This window comes from Triticum aestivum, chromosome 3B, assembly GCF_018294505.1.
Source record: "Triticum aestivum cultivar Chinese Spring chromosome 3B, IWGSC CS RefSeq v2.1, whole genome shotgun sequence".
NCBI lineage: Eukaryota > Viridiplantae > Streptophyta > Magnoliopsida > Poales > Poaceae > Triticum > Triticum aestivum.
Window position 1 is genome coordinate 703909748 of NC_057801.1, and position 13623 is coordinate 703923370.

The following is a 13623-nucleotide window of genomic DNA, read 5'->3' on the forward strand; positions in this document are numbered from 1 at the left end:
ATTTCAGCATGAGGATTTGGAACTACTTGCAAATACCCTGGTTGAACAGCAATGATATGGTGCAAATTGCCTTACATGCAAAGAAGGAATTTGATAAACCATTTTTTGCTGAGGTGGTCTTTCTTGCCTGGTGGAACATCTAGAAAGTGCGCAATGACAAGGCTTTCAGACACGTTCATCCAACTTTTAGACAATGGTGAAATGGGTTCATTCATGATATATCCCTTCTTTCCCACATGATAAAGGCCAGATTCAAGGAGGATCTCCTAAAATGGATTGATTTTCTACCTCCTTGAATTCTTGTTAGATTTGTAACTTCTTCCTGTTCATAGGTTTGCTAGATTTCTGACTCTTTATTTTATTCTGTTCCCCCTCTTGAGGAACTTTGTAATTACTTTCTGTTTTTATTAATAAAATGTTGTGGGGTGTAAGCCCTGCAGTCTTCAAGGTCAAAAAAAACATGTACATCAAATATACCTTTCACTTTGCCATCCTTCTTATCCGCCAAATACTTGGGGCAGTTCCGCTTCCAGTGACCAGTCCCTTTGCAGTAGAAGCACTCAGTTTCAGGCTTAGGTCCAGACATGGGTTTCTTCTCTTGAGCAACAACCTTTTTGCCGTTCTTATTGAAGTTCCCCTTCTTCCCTTTACCCTTTTTCTTGAAACAAGTGGTCTTGTTGACCATCAACACTTGATGCTCCTTTTTGATTTCTACCTCTGCAGCCTTTAGCATTGCGAAGAGCTTGGGAATAGTCTTGTTCATCCCTTGCATATTATAGTTCATCATGAAACCTTTATAGCTTGGTGGCAGTGATTGAAGAACTCTGTCAATGACACTATCATCAGGAAGATTAACTCATAGCTGACTCAAGTGGTTATGGTACCTAGACATTCTGAGTATGTGTTCACTGACAGAACTATTCTCCTCCATTTTGCAGCTATAGAACTTGTTGGAGACTTCATATCTCTCAACTCGGGCGTTTGCTTGAAATATTAACTTCAACTCCTGGAACATCTCATATGCTCCATGACGTTCAAAACGTCTTTGAATTCCCGATTCTAAGCCGTAAAGCATGGCACACTGAACTATCAAGTAGTCATCAACACGCGTCTGCCAGGCATTCACAATGACTGCAGTTGCGGGCGTGGGTGGTACACCTAATGGTGCTTCCAGGACATAATTATTCTGTGCAACAATGAGGATAATCCTCAAGTTACGGACCCAGTCCGTGTAGTTGCTGCCATCATCTTTCAACTTAGATTTCTCTAGGAACGCATTAAAAATCAAAGGAATGGTAGCATGGGCCATTGATCTACAATAACATAGACATGCAAAATAACTATCAGGACTATGTTCATGATAAATTAAAGTTTAATTAATCATATTACTCAAGAACTCCCACCTAGATAGATATCCCTCTAGTCATCTAAATGATCACGTGATCCAAATCAACTAAACCATGTCCGATCATCACGTGAGATGGAGTAGTTTTCAATGGTGAATATCACTATGTTGATCATACCTACTATATGATTCACGTTCGACCTTTTGGTCTCAGTGTTCCGAGGCCATATCTGCATATGCTAGGCTCGTCAAGTTTAACCTGAGTATTCTGCGTGTGCAAAACTGGCTTGCACCCGTTGTATGTGAACGTAGAGCTTATCACACCTGATCATCACGTGGTGTCTCAGCACGACGAACTGTAGCAACGGTGCATACTCAGGGAGAACACTTATACGTTGAAATTTAGTAAGGACATCACAGCAAGCCTGCAAAAACAAGTTAGACGTCCTCTACTTTGTTGTTGCAAGTTTTACATGGCTGCTACGGGCTTCTAGCAAGAACCGTTCTTACCTACGCATCAAAACCACAATGATTTTTTGTCAAGTGTGTTGTTTTAACCTTCAACAAGGACCGGGCGTAGCCACACTCGATTCAATTAAAGTTGGAGAAACAGACACCCGCCAGCCACCTATGGGCACAAGCACGTCGGTAGAACCAATCTCATGAACACGGTCATGTAATGTCAGTCCGGGCCGCTTCATCCAACAATACCGTCGAATCAAAGTATGACATGCTGGTAAGTGCTACCTCTTAAGCATGGTTGGTTTTCCCTTGAAGAGGAAAGGGTGATGCAACAAAGTAGCGTAAGTATTTCCCTCAGTTTTTGAGAACCAAGGTATCAATCCAGTAGGAGGCTACACTCAAATCCCTCGTACCTGCACAAACAAATAAGAACATTGCAACCAACACGATAAAGGGGTTGTCAATCCCTTCACGGCCACTTGCAAAAGTGAGATCTGATAGAGATAATAAGATAAATATTTTTGGTATTTTTATGATATAGATTGGAAAGTAAAGATTGCAAAATAAAATAGATCGGAAACTTATATGATGGAAAATACATGGGGGCCATAGGTTTCACGAGTGGCTTCTCTCATGATAGCATAAGTATTACGGCGGGTGAACAAATTACTGCCGAGCAATTGATAGAAAAGTGCAAAGTTATGAGAATATCTAGGCATGATCATGTATATAGGCATCACATCCGTGACGAGTAGATCGAAAAGATTCTACATCTACTACTATTACTCCGCACATCGACCGCTATCCAGCATGCATCTAGAGTATTAAGTTCATAAGAACAGAGTAACGCATTAGGCAAGATGACATGATGTAGAGGGATAAAGTCAAGCAATATGATATAAACCCAATCTTTTTATCCTCGATGGCAACAATACAATACGTGCCTTGCTGCCCCTGCTGTCACTGGGAAAGGACACCGCAAGATTGAACCCAAAGCTAAACACTTCTCCCATTGCAAGAAAGATCAATCTAGTAGGCCAAACCAAACTGATAATTCGAAGAGACTTGCAAAGAGAACAAATCATACATAAAAGAATTCAGAGGAGATTCAAATATTGTTCATAGATAATCTTGATCATAAACCCACAATTCATCAGATCTCGACAAACACACCGCAAAAAGAATTACATCAAATAGATCTCCAAGAAGATCGAGGAGAACTTTGTATTGAGATCCAAAGAGAGAGAAGAAGCCATCTGGCTAATAACTATGGACCCGAAGGTCTGAGGTAAACTACTCACACGTCATCGGAGAGGATATGGTGTTGATGTAGAAGGCCTCCATGATCGATTCCCCCTCCGACGGAGCGCCGAAAAAAGCCCCAAGATGGGATCTCACGGGTACAGAAGGTTGCGCGACAGTGGGAATAGGGTTTCGTTGTGCTCTCGGATGTTTTCAGGGTATATGAGTATATATAGGTGAAAGAAGTCGGTCAGGGGAGCCACAAGGGGCCCACGAGGGTGGAGGGTGCGCCTAACCCCCCTGGGCGCGTGATACGTCTCCAACGTATCTATAATTTTTTATTGTTCCATGCTATTATATTACCCGTTTTGGATATTTATGGGCTTTACTTTACACTTTTATATCATTTTTGGGACTAACCTACTAACCGGAGGCCCAGCCCGAATTGCTATTTTTTTGGCTATTTCAGTGTTTCGAAGAAAAGGAATATCAAACAGAGTCCAAACGGGATGAAACCTTTGGGAGCGATCTTTTCGGAACAAATGCAAACCTGGAGACTTGTGTGGACGTCAAGCAACAACCGAGGCGGCCACGAGGGTGCCCGACGCGCCCGCTGGGGGTGGGCGTGCCCCCCACCCGCGTGGGCCCCTCGAGCGTCCACCGACCTACTTCTTCCTTCTATATATACTCCCGTACCCTGAAACCATCAGAATGGACCACGAAAACCTAATTCCACCGCCGCAATCTTCTGTATCCGCGAGATCCCATCTTGGAGCCTTCGCCGGCGCTCCACCGGAGGGGGAATCAACCATGGAGGGCCTCTACATCATCTCCAAGGCCTCTCCTATGAGTTGTGAGTAGTTTACCACAGACCTTCATGTCCACAGTTATTAGCTAGATGGCTTCTTCTCTCTCTTTGATTCTCAATACAAAGTTCTCCTCGATCTTCTTGGAGATCTATTCGATGTAACTCTTTTTGCGATGTGTTTGTCGAGATCCGATGAATTGTGGGTTTATGATCAAGTTTATCTATGAGAAATATTTGAATCTCCTCTGAATTCTTTCATGTATGATTAAGTTATCTTTGCATGTCTCTTCGAATTATCAGTTTTGTTTGGCCTACTAGATTGATCTTTCTTGCAATGGGAGAAGTGCTTAGCTTTGGGTTCAATCTTACGGTGTCCTTTCCCAGTGACAGCAGGGGCAGCAAGGCACGTATTGTATTGCTGCCATCGAGGATAAAAAGATGTGGTTTATGTCATATTGCATGAGTTTATCCCTCTACATCATGTCATCTTTCTTAATGCGTTACTCTGTTCTTTATGAACTTAATACTCTAGATGCTGGCAGGAGCCGGTCGATGTGTGGAGTAATAGTAGTAGATGCAAAATCGTTTCGATCTACTTGTCACGGACGTGATGCCTATATACATGATCATGCCTAGATAATCTCATAATTATTCGCTTTTCTATCAATTGCTTGACAGTAATTTGTTCACCCACCATAATACTTATGCTATCTTGAGAGAAGCCACTAGTGAAACCTATGGCCCACGGGTCTATCTTTTATCATATAAGTTTTCCATCTATCTTTGATTTGCATCCTTTACTTTCCAATCTATATCATAAAAATACCAAAAATATTTATCTTATCATATTATCTCTATCAGATCACACTTTCGCAAGTGGCCGTGAAGGGATTGACAACCCCTTTATTGCATTGGTTGCGAGGTTCTTGTTTGTTTGTGTAGGTGCGTGGGACTTTTGAGGAGCCTCCTACTGGATTGATACCTTGGTTCTCAAAAACTGAGGGAAATACTTACGCTACTTTGCTGCATCACCCTTTCCTCTTCAAGGAAAACCAACGCAAGCTCAAGACATAGCAAGAAGGATTTCTGGCGCCGTTATCGGGGAGGTCTTTGCTCAAGTCAAGACATACCAAGTACCCATCACAAACTCATCTCCCTCGCATTACATTATTTGCCATTTGCCTCTCGTTTTTCTCTCCCCCACTTCACCCTTGCCGTTTTATTCGCCCTCTCTTTTCCAATCTCCTCTCTCTTTTGCTTGTCTTTTGTGTGTTCGTCACTATGGCTAGTCCTCCTATTATCGTTAATACTCCCGATCATGAAGTTCTCAATTTTGAACAAAGGGTGGGAGAAAATTTAAAAGATGCTTGGCATAGAATTTGTAATGCTCAAAATAGATCTACTAGGAAGCAATCTACTTCCTTTCTTCTTCGCAATTTTTATGTAGGCATTACTCCTTGGAATAGATGTATTCTTGATACCATTACCGGAGGAAATTTCTTGGGTAGCCATACTTTTGATGCTTATAATGCCATGTTAGATTTGTTTGCTCCACCCCCTCTTTTGGTTAATGGAACTGTTTTAACTTTGGAACATGTGATGCAAAGGCTTGAAATTATTGAAAATAAAGTTGCCACCGTTGAGTTAATTGAAAATTTGGATAAAAAGATCCACAATCAAATTAACCAATACGGATCTAGGGTTGGAGTTACCTTGAAATTTTTTAAAGAAAAAGAACCTATAGTTAATGAATGAATAGATCTAGATTCTACAAGAATTAGTAAACTGGAGGACATTATCACCAACTTAGGGTCTGCCTTTTCATCTGTGACAAATACCCCAACTCCTCCTACCAAAATTTCCAAGGTCATGTATGTTCCTAAAAATAAGGGTAAATCTTCTAGTAAAGGAAGTGCCGATCTCAAATCGGTAAGTGTTCATTCCAATTTTCTTGCTATCATTAAGGAACCTTTTGCTACAAACGAACTTCTTGATTTCTTGCCTAGGAGCTTAATCATTTCTAAAAAGAAAGAAACTCCTAAGGATTATAAGTGCTCTATTGAAGAATTGAGTGCCAAAGATGGCACTACTTAAATCTATTCTCGCTTTTTTGCCTAGCTAGGGGCGTTAAACGATAGCGCTTGTTGGGAGGCAACCCAATTTTATTTTAATTTTTGCTTCTGTTTAGTAATAAAATTTTCATCTAGCTTCTGTTTAGATGTGTTTTCATGTTTTAGTTAGTGTGCCAAGTAGAACCTATAGGATAACCTACGGTGATAGTTAATTTGATTCTGCTGAAAAACAGAAACTTTTGCACGCACGAAAATAATTTTAGTAATTCACAGAAACGTGATTTTGCGTTGATTCTTTTTGCTGTAGATCAATAGACAAATTTACCAGGATTTCATATTTTGGTAAGATTTTTAGAGTTCCATAAGTATTCAAGAGTTACAGATTTCTACAGACTGTTCTGTTTTGAACAGATTCTATTTTGTGTGTGTTGTTTGCTTATTTTGATGCATCTATGGCTAGTATCGGTGGGTATGAACCATAGAGAAGTTGGAATCCAGTAGGTTTAACACCAATATAAATAAAGAATGAGTTCATCACAGTACCTTATGTGGTGGTTTTTCTTTCTTGCACTAACGGAGCTTATGAGATTTCCTGTTGAGTTTTGTGTTGTGAATTTTTCAAGTTTTGGGTAAAGATTTGATGGACTATGGAATAAGGGGTGGCAAGAGCCTAAGATTGGGGATGCCCATGGCACCCAAGATATTCAAGGATAACCAAAAGCCTAAGCTTGGGGATGCCCCGGAAGGCATCTCCTCTTTCGTCTTCGTCTGTCGGTAACTTTACTTGGAGCTATATTTTTATTCGCCACATGATATGTGTTTTGCTTGGAGCGTCTTGTATGATATTAGTCTTTGATTTTTTAGTTTACCACAATCATCCTTGATATACACACATTTTGGGAGAAACCCATATGATTTAGAATTTATTAGAATACTCTGTGTGCTTCACTTATATCTTTTGTGCTAGATAGTTTTGCTCTAGTGCTTCACTTATACTTTTTAGAGCACGACGGTGGCTTGATTTTGTAGAAATTGTTAATCTCTCATGCTTCACTTATATTATTTTGGGAGTCTTTTAGAACAGCATGGTATTTGCTATGGTTATAAAATTGGTCCTAGGATGGGCATCCAAGTTGGGTATAATAAAAACTATCACAGAAAGTGAATTGTATGCTATGATCATTTTGATGCTTGATAATTGTTTTGAGATATAGAGGTGGTAATATTAGAGTCATGCTTGTTAGGTAACTATGAATTTAAATAATACTTGTGTTGAAGTTTGTGATTCCCGTAGCATGCACGTATGGTGAACTGCTTTGTGATGAAGTTGGAGCACAACTTTATTTATTGATTGTCTTCCTTATGAGTGGCGGTCGGGGATGAGCAATGGTCTTTTCCTACCAATCTATTCCCCTAGGAGCATGCGCATAGTACTTTTTTTTCAAAGACTTGTAGATTTTTGCAATAAGTACATGAGTTCTTTATGACTAATGTTGAGTCCATGGATTATACGCACTCTCACCCTTCCACCATTGCTAGCCTCTCTTGTGCCACGCAACTTTTGCCGGTACCATACACCCACCATATACCTTCCTCAAAACAGCCACCATACCTACCTATTATGGCATTTCCATAGCCATTCCGAGATATATTGCCATGCAAATTTCCACTGTTCCATTTATTATGACACGCATCATCATTGTCATATTGCTCTTGCATGATCATGTAGTTGACATCGTATTTGTGGCAAAGCCACCTTCATAATTTCATACATGTCACTCTTGATTCATTGCATATCCCGGAACACCACCGGAGGCATTTATATAGAGTCATATTTTGTAATAAGTATCAAGTTGTAATCTTGAGTTGTAAGTAAATAAAAGTGTGATGATCTTCATTATTAGAGCATTGTCCCAAGTGAGGAAAGGATGATAGAGACTATGATTCCCCCACAAGTCGGGATGAGACTTCGTACTTTACCAAAAAAAAGAAAAAAAAGAAAGAGAAAGGCCAAAAAAAAGAGAAAGGCCAAATAAAAAAATGAGAGAAAAAGAGAGAAGGGACAATGCTACTATCCTTTTTACCACACTTGTGCTTCAAAGTAGCACCATGATCTTCATGATAGAGAGTCTCTTATGTTGTCACTTTCATATAGTAGTGGGAATTTTTCATTATAGAACTTGGCTTGTATATTCCAATGATGGGCTTCCTCAAAATTCCCTAGGTCTTTATGATCAAGCGAGTTGGATGCACACCCACTTAGTTTCTTTTGTTGAACTTTCATACATTTATAGCTCTAGTGCATCCATTGCATGGCAATCCCTACTCACTCACATTGATATCTATTAATGGGCATCTCCATAGCCCGTTGATAAGCCTAGTTGATGTGAGACTATCTTCTCCTTTTTTGTCTATTCCACAACCACCATTCTATTCCACATATAGTGCTATGTCCATGGCTTACGCTCATGTATTGCGTGAAAGTTGAAAAAGTTTGAGATTACTAAAGTATGAAACAATTGCTTGGCTTGTCATCGGGGTTGTGCATGTAAATACTTTGTGTGATGAAGATAGAGCAACAATCAGACTATATGATTTTGTAGGGATAACTTTCTTTAGCCATGTTATTTTGAGAAGACATGATTGCTTAGTTAGTATGCTTGAAGTATTACTATTTATTATGTCAATGTGAACTTTTATTTTGAATCATTTGGATCTGAACATTCATGCCACAATAAAGAAAATTGCATTGAAATTATGCTAGGTAGCATTCTTTCTGTTCTTATCATCTACCTACTCGAGGACGAGCAGGAATCAAGCTTGGGGATGCTTGATACGTCTCCAACGTATCTATAATTTTGGATTGTTCCATGCTATTATATTACCCGTTTTGGATATTTATGGGCTTTACTTTACACTTTTATATCATGTTTGGGACTAACCTACTAACCGGAGCCCCAGCCCGAATTGCTATTTTTTTTGCCTATTTCAGTGTTTCAAAGAAAAGGAAATCAAACGGAGTCCAAACGGGATGAAACCTTCGGGAGTGATCTTTGCGGAACAAATGCAAACCTGGAGACTTGGAGTGGACATCAAGCAACAACCGAGGCGACCATGAGGGTGCCCTGCGCGCCCCCTAGGGGTGGGCGCGTCCCCCACCCTCGCGGGCCCCTCGAGCATCCACCGACCTACTTCTTCCTCCTATATATACTCCCGTACCATGAAACCATCAGAACGGACCATGAAAACTTAATTCCACCGCCGCAACCTTCTGTATCCACGAGATCCCATCTTGGAGCCTTCACCAGCGCTCCGCCGGAGGGGGAATCAACCATGGAGGGCCTCTACATCATCTCCAAGGCCTCCCCTATGAGTTGTGAGTAGTTTACCACAGACATTCGGGTCCAGAGTTATTAGCTAGATGGCTTCTTCTCTCTTTTTGATTCTCAATACAAAGTTCTCCTCGATCTTCTTAGAGATCTATTCGATGTAACTCTTTTTGCGGTGTGTTTGTCGAGATCCGATGGATTGTGGGTTTATGATCAAGTTTATCTTTGAGAAATATTTGAATCTCCTCTGAATTCTTTTATGTATGATTAAGCTATCTTTGCAAGTATCTTCGAATTATCAGTTTGGTTTGGCCTACTAGATTGATCTTTCTTGCAATGGGAGAAGTGCTTAGCTTTGGGTTCAATCTTGCGGTGTCCTTTCCCAGTGACAGCAGGGGCATCAAGGCACGTATTGTATTGTTGCCATCGAGGATAAAAAGATGGGGTTTATATCGTATTGCATGAGTTTATCCCTCCACATCATGTCATCTTTCTTAATGCGTTACTTTGTTCTTTATGAACTTAATACTGTAGATGCAGGCAGGAGTCGGTCGATGTGTGGAGTAATAGTAGTAGATGTAGAATCATTTCGATCTACTTGTCACGGACGTGATGCCTATATACATGATCATGCCTAGATAATCTCATAACTATTCAATTTTCTAGCAATTGCTCGACAGTAATTTGTTGACCCACCGTAATAGTTATACTATCTTGAGAGAAGCCACTAGTGAAACCTATGGCCCCCGGGTCTATCTTTTATCATATAAGTTTTCCATCTATCTTTTATTTGCATTCTTTACTTTCCAATCTATATCATAAAAATACCAAAAATATTTATCTTATCATATTATCTCTATCAGATCTCACTTTAGGAAGTGGCCGTGAAGGGATTGACAACCCCTTTATTGTCTTGGTTGCGAGGTTCTTGTTTGTTTGTGTAGGTGCGTGGGACTTTTGAGGAGCCTCCTACTGGATTGATACCTTTGTTCTAAAAAACTGAGGGAAATACTTACTCTACTTTGCTGCATCACCCTTTCCTCTTCAAGGAAAACCAACGCAAGCTCAAGACGTAGCAGCGCGCCCTCCTACGTCGTGTCCGCCTCGTTGCTTCCTTGATGTCCACTCCAAGTCTCATGGATTGCATTTGTTCCAAAAATGATTCTCCCAAAGGTTTCATTCCGTTTGGACTCCGTTTGATATTCCTTTTCTGCAAAACACTGAAATAGGCAAAAAACAACAATTTGGACTGGGCCTCCGGTTAATAGGTTAGTCCCAATAATAGTATAAATGTGCATAATAAATCCCATTAAACATCCAAAATAGATTATATAATAGCATGGAACAATAAAAAATTATAGATACGTGGGAGACGTATCAAGCATCCCCAAGCTTAATTCCTACTCGTCCTCAAGTAGGTAAATAATAAAAACAGAATTTTTGATGTGGAATGCTACCTAGCATAATTCTCAATGTAATTTTCTTTATTGTGGCATGAATGTTCAGATCCAAAAAATTCAAGACAAAAGTTTAATATTGACATAAGAGTAATAATACTTTAAGCATACTAACAAAGTAATCATGTCTTCTCAAAATAACATGGCCAAAGAAAGTTATCCCTACAAAATCATATAGTCTGGCTATGCTCTATCTTCATCACACAAAATATTTAAATCATGCACAACCCCGGTTTTAGCCAAGCAATTGTTTCATACTTTAGTACTCTCAAACTTTTTCAATCTTCGCGCAATACATGAGCGTGAGCCATGGACATAGCACTATAGGTGGAATAGGATAGTGGTTGTGGAGAAGACAAAAAAAGGAGAAGATAGTCTCACATCAACTAGGCATATCAACGGGCTATGGAGATGCCCATTAATAGATATCAATGTGAGTGAGTAGGGATTACCATGCAACGGATGCACTAGAGGTCTAATGGTATGAAAGCTCATCAAAAGAAACTAAATGGGTGTGCATCCAACTTGCTTGCTCACGAAAACCTAGGGAAATTTGAGGAACCCATCATTGGAATATACAAGCCAAGTTTTATAATGAAAAATACCCACTAGTATATGAAGGTGACAACATAGGAGACTCTCTATCATGAAGATCATGGTGCTACTTTGAAGCACAAGTGTGGTAAATGGATAGTAGCATTGCCCCTTCTCTCTTTTTCTCTCATTTTTTTGGTGGGCTTCTTTGGCCTCTTTTTTTATTTGGGCTTCTTTGGCCTCTTTTATTTTTCATAGAGTCCAGAGACTCATCGCAACCTGTGAGGGAATCATTGCTTCCATCATCCTTTCCTCACATGGGACAATGCTCTAATAATGAAGATCATCACACTTTTATCTACTTACCACTCAAGAATCTTAGAACAAAATATGACTCTATGTGGATGCCTCCGGCGGTGTACCGGGATAATGAATCAAGAGTGACACATATGAAAGAATTATGAATGGTAGCTTTGCCACAAATACAATATCAACTACATGATCATGCAAAGCAATATGACAACGGTGGAGCGTGTCATAATAAACGTAACGGTGGAAACTTGCATGCCACTATATCTTGAAATGGCTATGGAAATGCCATAATAAGTAGGTATGGTGGCTATTTTGAGGAAGGCATATGGTGGGTGTATGATACCAGCGAAAGTTGCGCGGCACAAGAGAGGCTATCAATGGTGGAAGGGTGAGAGTGCGTATAATCCATGGACTCAACATTAGTCATGAAGAACTCACATACTTATTGCAAAAATCTACAAGTTATCAAAACAAAGTACTACACGCATGCTCCTAGGGGAAGGGTTGGTAGGAGTTAACCATCACGCGATCCCGACCTCCACACATAAGGAAGACAACCAATAAATAAATCATGCTCCAACTTCATCACATAACGGTTCACCATACGTGCATGCTACGGGAATCACAAGATTTTAACACAAGTATTCCTCAAATTCACAACTACTCAACTAGCATGACCCTAATATTACCATCCTCATATCTCAAAACAATCATCAAGTATCAAACTTCTCATAGTATTCAATGCGCTTTATATGATAGTTTTTATTATACCTATCCTGGATGCTCATCATATTAGGACTAAAATTTTAACCAAAGCAATTACCATGCTGTTCTAAAGGACTCTCAAAATAATATAAGTGAAGCAAGAGAGATCAATAATTTCTATAAAATAAAACCACCGCCATGCTCTAAAAAGATATAAGTGAAGTACTAGAGAAAAATTATCTAGCTCAAAAGATATAAGTGAAGCACATAGAGTATTCTAATAAATTCCGATTCATGTGTGTCTCTCCCAAAAAGTGCATACAGCAAGGATGATTGTGGCAAATTAAAAAGCAAAGACTCAAATCATACAAGACGCTCCAAGCAAAACACATATCATGTGGTGAATAAAAATATAGCATCATGTAAAGTTACCGATGGATGAAGACGAAAGAGGGGATGCCTTCAGGGGCATCCCCAAGCGTAGGCTTTTGGTTGTACTTGAATTTTACCTTGGGGTGCCTTGGGCATCCCCAAGCTTAGGCTCTTGCCACTCCTTATTCCATAATCCATCAAATCTTTACCCAAAAACTTGAAAACTTCACAACACAAAACTCAATAGAAAATCTCATGAGCTTTGTTAGCGAAATAAAACAAACCACCACTTTAAGGTACTGTAATGAACTCATTATTTATTTATATTGGTGTTAAACCTATTGTATTCGAACTTCTCTATGGTTCATACCCCCCGATACTAGCCATAGATTCATCAAAATAAGCAAACAACACACGCAAAACAGAATATGTCAAAAACAGAACAGTCTGTAGCAATTTGTAACTTTCGAATACTTATGGAACCCCAAAAATTCTACAAAAATAGCAAGTCATAGATAATTTGTTTATTAATCTTCTAAAAAAATAATCAACTGCAAAGCACATTTCTGTGATTTATGAAAATTATTCTCGTGTGTGCAAAAGTTTCTATTTTTTAGCAAGATCAAATTAACTATGACCCAAGAAGATCCTATAGGTTTTACTTGGCACAAACAATAATTAAAACATAAAACCACATCTAACCAGAGGCTAGATGAATTATTTATTACTAAACAGGAAAAAAAAGCAAAGAACAAAAATAAAATTGGGTTGCCTCCCAACAAGCGCTATCGTTTAACGCCCCTAGCTAGGCATAAAAGCGAGAATAGATCTAAGTATTGCCATCTTTGGTATTCAATTATTCAACAGAACACTTATAACCCTTAGGAGTTTCCTTCTTTTTATTAATGATTAAACTCCTAGGCAAGAAATCAAGAAATTCGTTTGTAGCAAAAGGTTCCTTAATGATAGCGAAAAAGCTAGGGTG